Source organism: Labeo rohita, chromosome 14 (assembly GCF_022985175.1).
Source record: "Labeo rohita strain BAU-BD-2019 chromosome 14, IGBB_LRoh.1.0, whole genome shotgun sequence".
NCBI classification, from domain to species: Eukaryota; Metazoa; Chordata; class Actinopteri; order Cypriniformes; family Cyprinidae; genus Labeo; species Labeo rohita.
This window is the reverse complement of record NC_066882.1, coordinates 13,602,295-13,612,213: the sequence shown is the minus strand read 5'-3', so window position 1 is coordinate 13,612,213 and position 9,919 is coordinate 13,602,295. Positions and strand designations below refer to the sequence as shown.

The following is a 9,919-nucleotide window of genomic DNA, read 5'->3' as shown; positions in this document are numbered from 1 at the left end:
ACAAACCAACATTTGTTTAAAGGAGCAAGGGAAGCAAAGTTTCCTTACTTTAGCAAAGGAAAACGAAAGGAAATCCACCAACATTTTTCTTTACAAATCCGTGTTTTAAACTTCTAATTCGAAACCAGTGCTGTGTTTAGCAATGCCGCCATCTTACGTCATCCACCTGGAGCTGCTTCCATGTACGACCAGTCGGCGCAAGCTACAGTAGATTAAAGTGATTTGTATGTTTTAAATATGGATATTTTTCTTAGAAAATGTTATTATTTATTTATATTATTTACCCCCCGGAGCCACTTGAGGCACTTTTATAATGGATGGATGCACTTTATTGCACTTTTTTTGGACTGATAAAGAGAAACGCCTGTCTATGCCATTCATAAGCTTGGAAGTGCCAGGGTAATTTTTAATATAACTCCGATTGGATTCATCTGAAAGAAGGAGTCATATACACCTAGGATTCCTGGAGGGTGAGTAAATAATGGGCTACCTTTAAGGTATAATTCATCCAAAAATGTCTGACATTTTTTACTCTCTTTACCCTCTTCACCCACCTTTCTTCTGTGGAACACCAGCATTCTTACCATATTACCAGCATTATGGTAATTTACTACCATTCTTCAACATATCTTCATATCTTCTGTAGAAGAAAGAAAGAGTAAATGATGATATTTTTATTTTTTTGGGGGATTTATCCCTTTAAGTCCCAGGATTTAATTTCTAATTATTTACTGACCCTAAAGGGAAAACAAATATACTCTTGTACTTTTCTGTCATTCTGGATTAACAGTTCATACGAACAATCGCTTGTATAACAGTTTTGAAAGAAATCACAATGTGACTTTCATACACACCTACATATGGTTTCCTGCCTATCAACTAAAAAATGTAGATTTAGAAAGAGAAAGATGACGATAGAGATGCCATTCATCTTTAATCGCTTGTGCGCACATGGCGACGATAAGGATCAGCGATATCAAATGAATTCCTCGTTATTTCAGTTTTTTAATTGGGTTCAGTTGATAAAGGAATCTGTTATCTAAGTAGGAGGATGCTTGTGTCTCTGGGCAAAGACAGACGGATGTAAATCGTCGAGAGCAAACATTGTCTCATCGCTACAAGAACGATTGTGCTCGACTTGAATATCTTTTCTTAGACATCAAACTCATTACATGCTGAGGCACCAGACTCAGAGCAACAATGTGAGCAGATCCCTGGAGTTCACTACAAAGGGCAAGAGGAGAAATAAGAAAAATAATAGAATACCATTCAAGGGTCAGAGGGTAAAGTGTGAAGTGGTCTGAAAGCAATCAATCATAGCAAAGGCTCCGCTGGGTGAATCTCCACGGTGCCACCGACTATGATATGCCACGAGGACTTCGCTTTGCTCAAAACAGTCTGCCTTAATTCATGCACAGTCATCAAAGCGGCAGCTGATTATTCCAAGCAATAATTTTCCATTTGATAATGCCATTCAGCAGGCCTATCTCATGCTGCTCAGCTAGCAGGCGGTCGAGGCAACAGTCCCTCATACAAGATACAGGCACTTTATTCAGCTAATTTGTGGCACAAAAAAAAAATCTACAGATGGACTCTATCCAGTCTCAAAATGAATTCCTTTGAGGAGGCCTATTGATCCTGTCTTTTTCTACCCTATTAATGACGCTTTCCCTCACTGCCCTCATGTGGGACGACTGCTGCAACTGATGGAGGGGTGGAGTCTGACAGCCTATAACTGGAGCTTCCAATGCAACTCATGAAGCAGGCCTGGATCCTTTTATGCACAATGACATCTGAGGAGCAAAGTACGTGTGAGAGGGGAGGTTAAGGGGCGCAGCCAGACAGTGCTTTAGCTGTGAACAGTCTCAGTGTAATGCTCTGCTGGGTGCATCACAACAGGAAGAAGGAAAGCACCAAAGGTCATGATACCACAGGGAGAGGACAACAACAAGTCAGAAACCAAAAGCAGCACTAGAAAGGCTGGACTGTGTTGCTGACTAAATGCAGGAAGGGTGAAATATCTGAAACATTTTGATGCGTTCAGCTGTTCAAGAAATAAAAGGGGTCCTGTAATGAAAAATTGAATTCTCCTTGATCTTTTGGAGCTGAAAAACTCTCAATGTACCATACACATCATCAAAGTTTTAGAAATGAAAAAGACTTCCTCAGCTCAGCTAAATTGCAAAACGGTTCTTTCCAAACTTCATTGCAAGCAGCTGAATACATTAATATATGACTGACCACATTTACACCACCCAGTAGTGGTGGAGTAATGAGGAGGAAGTAGGATAGACACCATTATTCCAAATCATCAGAAAATTATGACGCTATTATTGGCTTAACGCTAACAATTAAAGTAAAAAATGTGACCTAAATATGCACCTAATCTTCAGATTTCCAGCATATAAATGAGCAGCTTTCATTTATTGCTATGAAACTCACAGTACAGTATATAAACATAATTCAGCATATTTCTGAGGACTGTTTAGTGACTTCTATCACAATGTGTATGTTTAGCGAAGATGTTATTTTTGAAAGATGGAGCAGAATAAACTACGTTGAGCCTTATAGAAACCATAAGTGTTGTTACATATTTCACTGCAAATAAATCTTTAAGGCACAAGAGGGAAATGAAAATACAAATTACAAGAATTAGAACATGTCTAGAAGCAAAAGTCCTCCACAAAATAGGCAGAAAGCAAGTTTGTACATTCAATCACACAGTGGTCACAAGGTGCTTTGTTGGTAATAATGTAAATTCCTCATACTCCAGCTAAAACAGATCAACAAATCAAAGAGCAGTAGTTCTGTGATAAAAATGATCCGACGGTATAGTAAATACTACTGAAAATCAAATGCAATTTCTACATGAAAAAGTTAGTTCAGGCAATAACCTAAAAATACTAAGTAAATTTTATATTGGTACTTAATTCAAGTTTGTAGAAGTTAAAGTGTATAAACATTATAAAATTAAGACCTACTCAACTTTTCTGATACTGGGGTTCCCATCATGCACTGGGGCATGAATAATTAATAAGGTTGTTTTTTTTCCTGTTTTCCAGCTGTATATACATAGTTTTATAAGTGTATTTGTTGATAGATTTAGTAACTTGAGATTTTGTTACATCTGGAGCTCAATTTCTATTAAAATGACACATTAATGCTCAAAAATGAACCACAGAATGTTACCGTCATTGTGTATTGTGTACCAAGTATTGAAGTCTCTGTGTTTGGATGCGCGCCGCTTTACTGATTATATAGATATGGTGTCTACATGATAGCTTTTGTATAATTTACTTGGATGTTTCTAAGTAACATACACTTTAAAAGCATAGTTTAATTAGGTGCTATATTAAGTAAAATCAAAGTATTGCCAAGCAAACTTTGACCAAGTAAAAATTACTCAAACTTTTACTGGCCAAGCTAAAGTTACTTACTTTCTTTGTTAACTTAGGTAAGATTTTACTTAGTTATATAAGTGAAATTATATATAATTACGTAATATTTACTTTATTTCTTTATGAATATTACGTTCAATAGTAAGTAGATTATACAGATCAATAGCAGTAAAATTTAGTTTTTTAAAGTTAATCCTACAAGTTTTTGTTTTTCAGGGTACTTACATTCATACATGCCTTTATGTAAAAAACTAACGCAAATATATTGTAGATCAGAAATAATCTTGTTTACGTCTGCACATTTTGCTTTGCTGATTTTCTCTATATAAATGATTTGATTGTTTTTCTTGATTGCACTGTATCTAGTACTTGTCTCACAAATCTGTGCCTTAATAGGCTATGAAATTTAAATCACAAAACTAATTGAGGGAGAAACATATGTCTCACGTCACTCATATGAATATATAGTCAATATGTTTCTGTTTTAAATGAGAAACATCACTGACATTGCACAAGCAGAATTCACAGGGGAACTGATTAGTTCATACACTGGAATGCTGCACATTACAAATGTTCTCACAGTATCTATTTGTTCTTTTTTTGGCTAAACAAAGATTTAAAGAAACTTGGTCAAAAATGGGATAATTGCTTTTGCAGAGCAGCAGGTGCTACACAAAGCCAGGAACAGCACACTGACCTATATTGTTATTACTAAACACTAGAACATTTTTTGTATTAAACAACTTTCTGTGACTGCTTCTTAACAATTATATACTATTTTTAGATTGTAAAGTAAGTGCTGAGTTCTAAAACATCATGGTTTTATTGTACAAAACCCTCAATATAACCCCTACAATTAAACCACTAAAGCATATTTTTTTAATTTTAGATAATTTTTTATACAACTGAAACTTTAATGAACACACTAAAATGAATGTTACTGATGGCAAATCTCAGTGAACCTTAATTGGTTTTGAATGCCTGTCATGCTATTCTTCAAACCCTGCAAACATTCACCAGAAAGCTGCCTCTTATTTCATCGCTCCAACACTGCTGTCGGTGATCTTTGGCCAGCATGAGTCAACAGTAATTTTTTTGGAGAGTAGTAGTTTCCTCCATGGCAACCCATCCAAACAACACTGTAGTGAACTTCCAATTGTAGAATGATAAATCATAGGTGAACACGATGTTATTAAGCACTAGAGCAGCCAGAGGCAGTTTTTACGTAGCGTTCTTTGTGTCTTGCCTGATTCTATGTCATGCCCTTGAACTGATCGTTTCCAGACGCCCACTCTTAGGGAAAGTAGCAGTAGTCCTATGTATTTCTGTTTTCCTGACTATGTGGCCAGATGGAGGCTCAAGCCTTCAGAATCCTTTTGTAATCCATTCTCATCTTAGCCTCCACTATTCTTATTCTGAAGACCTTTGAAATCTCTTTTGATGGGGCCATATTGCACTTGAACACAATTCTGTGCAGAACAGTAAGCAAAACTTGTTTTTCTCCATATGACAAATCAAAACAAACTCTGACTGGAACATGTGACTCTTATTAAAAGGTTATATTTAGACTATTTCCATTAACGACTGACTGTTTAAACCATATGTTGAGTAAATATGCAGGAATGTTAATTGTTTTGTGCTGTTTGTTAAATAAACGCACTATGGTTAGAATGTAAATGAAGGCATTACATTCTGAGAGCGAATTTTTGCCTAAATGTGTGATGCTATGCTCTTTGACTTTGGGAAACACACGGTAGATTGAAATGCTTTGAATCTTAAAACCATGAAATTCAAAAGAACGAGAATAAAACTGTGGCTGAATGCCGTCACAGCCTATTTAATCAGTATAACCTACAGCACAACATCAATTCCACAGATACATTACTGCATTCACTAAAGCAAAGCAATCTGACCAAGTTTCTCCTAAATATAGTTACTTCACTGTAAATCTTGTCTAACAAAACTAATGCCACTGCCTCGTGCTCTACGGTGGGGAAAAATACAGAAGCAATGAATATATCAATAAAGGAATCTGTTTATCTGCTCTGTACCTCATACCTGTGAGACTTGGGATCAAAAATAATAAACAATTTTCCTGGTAGCGAATCTACATATTTCCTTTGATTTCCAGCGATACCGCGTAAACAAATAAAAAAGTTATTATGTTGGGTCTATCAAAACACGTACAAATTATATTATTTTTTCCAGAGTTCTGAGAAAATAAATCTTTAAAGGCTTCACCCACACCTCGTACAGAGAGGAACAATTGAAATGAATAATTGAGAGGAAGGGTCTACCACCTGCATTATTGAATGCCTTGGTTTTAGTATGTTATTTACGTAATGCAGGAAGCCGCAGAACACTGGATAAATTCCTCAAGCATGAGCAACATCAAGATGTAGCCCTTGTTTACTTTTTGAAGCGATGAATAATTTCTTGCCTTTCGCTTTGTGGCGGGGGATGGAAATATTTATGTCAAAAAGCGTCCTTCAAGGCATACATTTTCATAATCGCTTTAAAATGACTATTTGTGCATACAAAAATTCAATAAGTCAAATAAGTCAAACCACCTTGCTTACTCATTCAGCCGCTCTGGCAACGCTCAGTTAATATGTTTTGTTTCTTTCCCCCTACACATATGAAAAGATTAATCTATCATCACATATAACACTGTCACTCCACTAAATGATACTCGTTATGAATCATTTTCACAAAATCTTTCTAAAAGGGAAAATTTAACACAACCTCGTTTCCAAGTGAGCCACGACTGAACTGAATGCAACTTATTTGAATGCAACTCAATAATTCCTGTAATTTCTCTCACCATAAATACAGGATGCTGAAGGATGTGGAAATCTCTCAGTACAGTCACGTCTCAAATCTCCAACCAATTCCATACTATGCTCCCCGACGCTATCTGCCAGCCTGAACACTTCTAATATCAGAGTTCACTGGGAAGATAAAGGGAAAACCTGATTAGGGACCCACTTCCCGAATGGCCTCCCACGCACTCACCTTAGTAAAAGAAAAGAAAAAAATTAAGCAAACTAATCGGCAAGGGCTAAACGGATTGCCAGGCGCACATGTTCATCCTAATGCTTAATAAAGCTGGCATAAAGCTGAGATAAGGCAGGAAAAGCTAGAGTATTTCACACTGTACTGAATCTAAATAATAGTGGTACAAACTCTATAATACGACGGCGGTGTTTTACCTGAACCCGCGCCTTGGGTCGCAACATCCGTAAATCTCACAGTCGTGAATTCCTCACCGCTCCGAAGGTCATACGTAGTCACCTCAGATTGATTGTAATTAGTATGGCCCAGCAGTATAATGAGAATGCAGGAGTGCAGCAGAGCTGAGCTCAGGGACCTGTCTGGAAAAGAGGCTGTTGATACGTAGGGCTAATTTGTTAATGAAAATTCTTGGTAATATCTGAAATAAAACCACTGTTGAATAGTGTGCATGGCATGAAATCAGACAGCCTTTGGCTGTGCTCTCACACCACTAGCGCAATTGGTACCGCTGCAATCCAAACGCTTTTTTTCCGCATGAATAATGACTTTGAGGTTATCGTGGCATCTTGCGTGCACAAAGATATTAGAGGTACGCTATTGAAAATGAGATCGAAAGTCTCTGTATTCTAAGGCAGATTCTAAAGGCAGACGGACCGAGCATCAAGTGCTCAAATCGTTCTGACTGATTCAGCCGGGGTAACAATAAGAAGACACAAAGGCCCCAGTAAATGCACAAGCCATTGAAATGCGGGCCAAGATGGATGGCAGTCATTACTGAGGATCTGTATGTATTTCATGGGGCATTTATTGTCTAAAGCTGAAACGGCCACTGCAGTACTCCCACATCTTTGTAGAATGTGAAGGCAAATCTAATATAAGGTGAAGGCTCTCCAGATACACATTGTAAGCTAGTGTTGAGGGGCACAATTGCTCTCCGGCCGACTAGAGAAAAAAGCTATCTTACAATTCAAAGAGACACGAGGGCCGGACAGCGCTGCCCAGGTTATAAAATGCTCGGGGAGAAAAAAATAATTTCATGTTTGTGGAGCTTTGATTAAAGTCCCTCCTTTCCCTCAACTCTCGCTGCGAGTGTGAGCTTGGCACGACTTTAGAAGTCTCACTTGGACACATGGCTGGGTGTGGAGGTTGCAGGTGTTGATTAGACGTCAGGTTCGCTTTAGGAGGCGGAACGGCGCGTGAACTGGCCATTCTTGCGCTTCAAGGACGCAGGTTTGAGAAAGCGCCAGTCTCTCCAGCCACTGTGGAGTAAAACACAAAAGACAGAGAGGTAATCAAAAGCTTTGTATTAATACCAACACCTTCAATTTGACATCAGATTATTGATACATCATCTTTTGTATGCTACATAAATGTCTCTGTGGTACCTTATATTGTAGTCTCATATTGTTGGCTTTTTTGTACACAAATCATTTCGCACACCAATTTCGTCTCATCTACTTTAAAGAGATCTGTTTTGAAACGGCGTATGCCGATCACAGTTTTTGTTACATTATGAAAGTGACTGACATCTTCAAGGTCTCAAATTTAACCGAGCGATATACCAGGTGAGATGTGCTGCATGCAAATTCTTTAGCAAGCCTCCAATACCCACAAGATAGAGTGGGCCCTGTGCCTGGCATTGACATTGTGTTAAAACAACGCAATGGGTACTTGTGTCGCGGTTGCCTAGCAACACAAGCCACTTGGTTATTTATTGAATAAAATGAAAAGAGTGTGTGTGTGTGAGGGGGGAGGTGGGGGGTTCAGAAAAGTCTATTATCCATGCAAATGACTGTTATTTGCCCTATTTTGGCGAAGCTTTTTCTCTCACGACTTCTTGAAGTCTGTGTGATTGGACTGCTCAGATCCTTATCGAGATGACAGGCACCCAAACTGGGGCGAGAAAAGTGGCTTGCAACAAGACATGAGGGCTCTTAACGGGTTTGTGAGAGCGCCTTCGTCCATTAATACGAGGTCTGTTTACTCTACGAACAAACAAAGACATCTGTCTCTGACAATATCAACAGCAGTTGTGGCGTTAAATGTTTACCTTCTTAACTGTAAGAGGTTCACAATATGGCCACTGACAACTAAGAAAATACGAATTGGTTTTGAGAGTAGAGAATGACGAATCCAATCAGAATTGACAGTCTGAATTATTTGTTATATAGTGCTGGTCTTTCAAACAAAGATTTGAATCTTTATTTTGAAGTGAACTTAAGCATATGTCCACAAGTCCATGAACAATCCGTGAATCCTTCCATCCTTCCATTTGCAAGTTCACTTTTTCCACAAAATACAAACATCTAAATACTAAGCAGCACAATTGTTTTCAACACTGGTAATGATAAGAAATGTTTCTTGAGTATTAAATGAGCACATTAGAATGATTTCTGAAGGATTATGTGACACTGGCAAGTTAAGTGGCAGCTAAAAATGAAGCTTTGCCATAACAGGAATAAATTTAAACATACAACTACATTAAAGGGTTCATGACTAAAGAATCAAAATTCCCTTGATCTTTTGACACAAAAGAGGTCATTGTACTGTAAAAAATATTCTGTAAGTTTCAGAACTCTTTAGAGCTTTCTTGTTAGTCTAAAAACAGCTTATGTTGAAGCCAATCTGCCAAAACGATGGTTGTGGAATGTGCCACTTTATGACGTAATAGTGTGGCTAGACACAGCCTCCACAGAAGAAGATCAACGCCTGCTTCAACATTACTGCCTGTTTAGCCCCGCCCACTGATTCATGCATGTAGTGTAAATAATGAGAGGCAAACGCAGGTCTACACAGAAACCCAACAATAAAGATGGCTCCGAAAGACAACAAGACACTATATAATGCCAAGTTGTGGAATGCAAGTCTTTGCATTGCCTTCCTTCTCATCACAATATTAGTGAAATAACTTTATTAAATAACTTTATAGTATACGAAAGATGGCAATATATGAGACTTATAATACATTATAACTATGAGAAATATAATCCATTGTAATTTAAGTGGATGCAACATGTTCATTGTGTTATAAATCATCATACTCTTAAGCTATAACCACAAATACGTAAATATTATAATACATTAAAACTGTTCTTATGAATATTAATAAGATGATATAACATATTATAAGGTTTTTTATAATGCATTATGCATTCATTATAATGCCTTAAAGGGGTCATCGGATGCCCATTTTCCACAAGTTGATATGATTCTTTAGGGTATTAATGAAAAGTCTATAATATACTTTGGTTAAAAATTCTCAGTGGTTGTGTAAAACAACACCCTTTTTATCTTGTCAAAATCAGCTCCGCAAAAATCAACCCGTTCTGATGGATTGTTCCTTTAAATGCAAATGAGCTCTGCTCGACCCGCCCCTTTCTTCTCTCTGTGGAGTGACAAGCCTGTTTACTTTAGCCGCATTTAGCGTGTTTAGCCACTAAACTTGCTAACTAGCACTTTATTAGGAAAGGTGATTGCAGAGATTCATAAAAAACCCTTATACTCAC

The 9,919-nt window shown here is 37.6% G+C and overlaps 1 long non-coding RNA gene across 1 annotated transcript; it reads right to left on the bottom strand.

Moving 5' to 3' along the window:
* Positions 1 to 523: 523 nt before the first annotated feature.
* On the bottom strand, positions 524 to 6,753 carry LOC127176613 (uncharacterized). Its single transcript, XR_007829126.1, has 3 exons — positions 6,611 to 6,753; positions 6,223 to 6,349; positions 524 to 640 (listed from the first exon to the last, which is right to left on the bottom strand). It is a non-coding gene; the product is annotated as an uncharacterized LOC127176613 (long non-coding RNA).
* Positions 6,754 to 9,919: the final 3,166 nt, after the last annotated feature.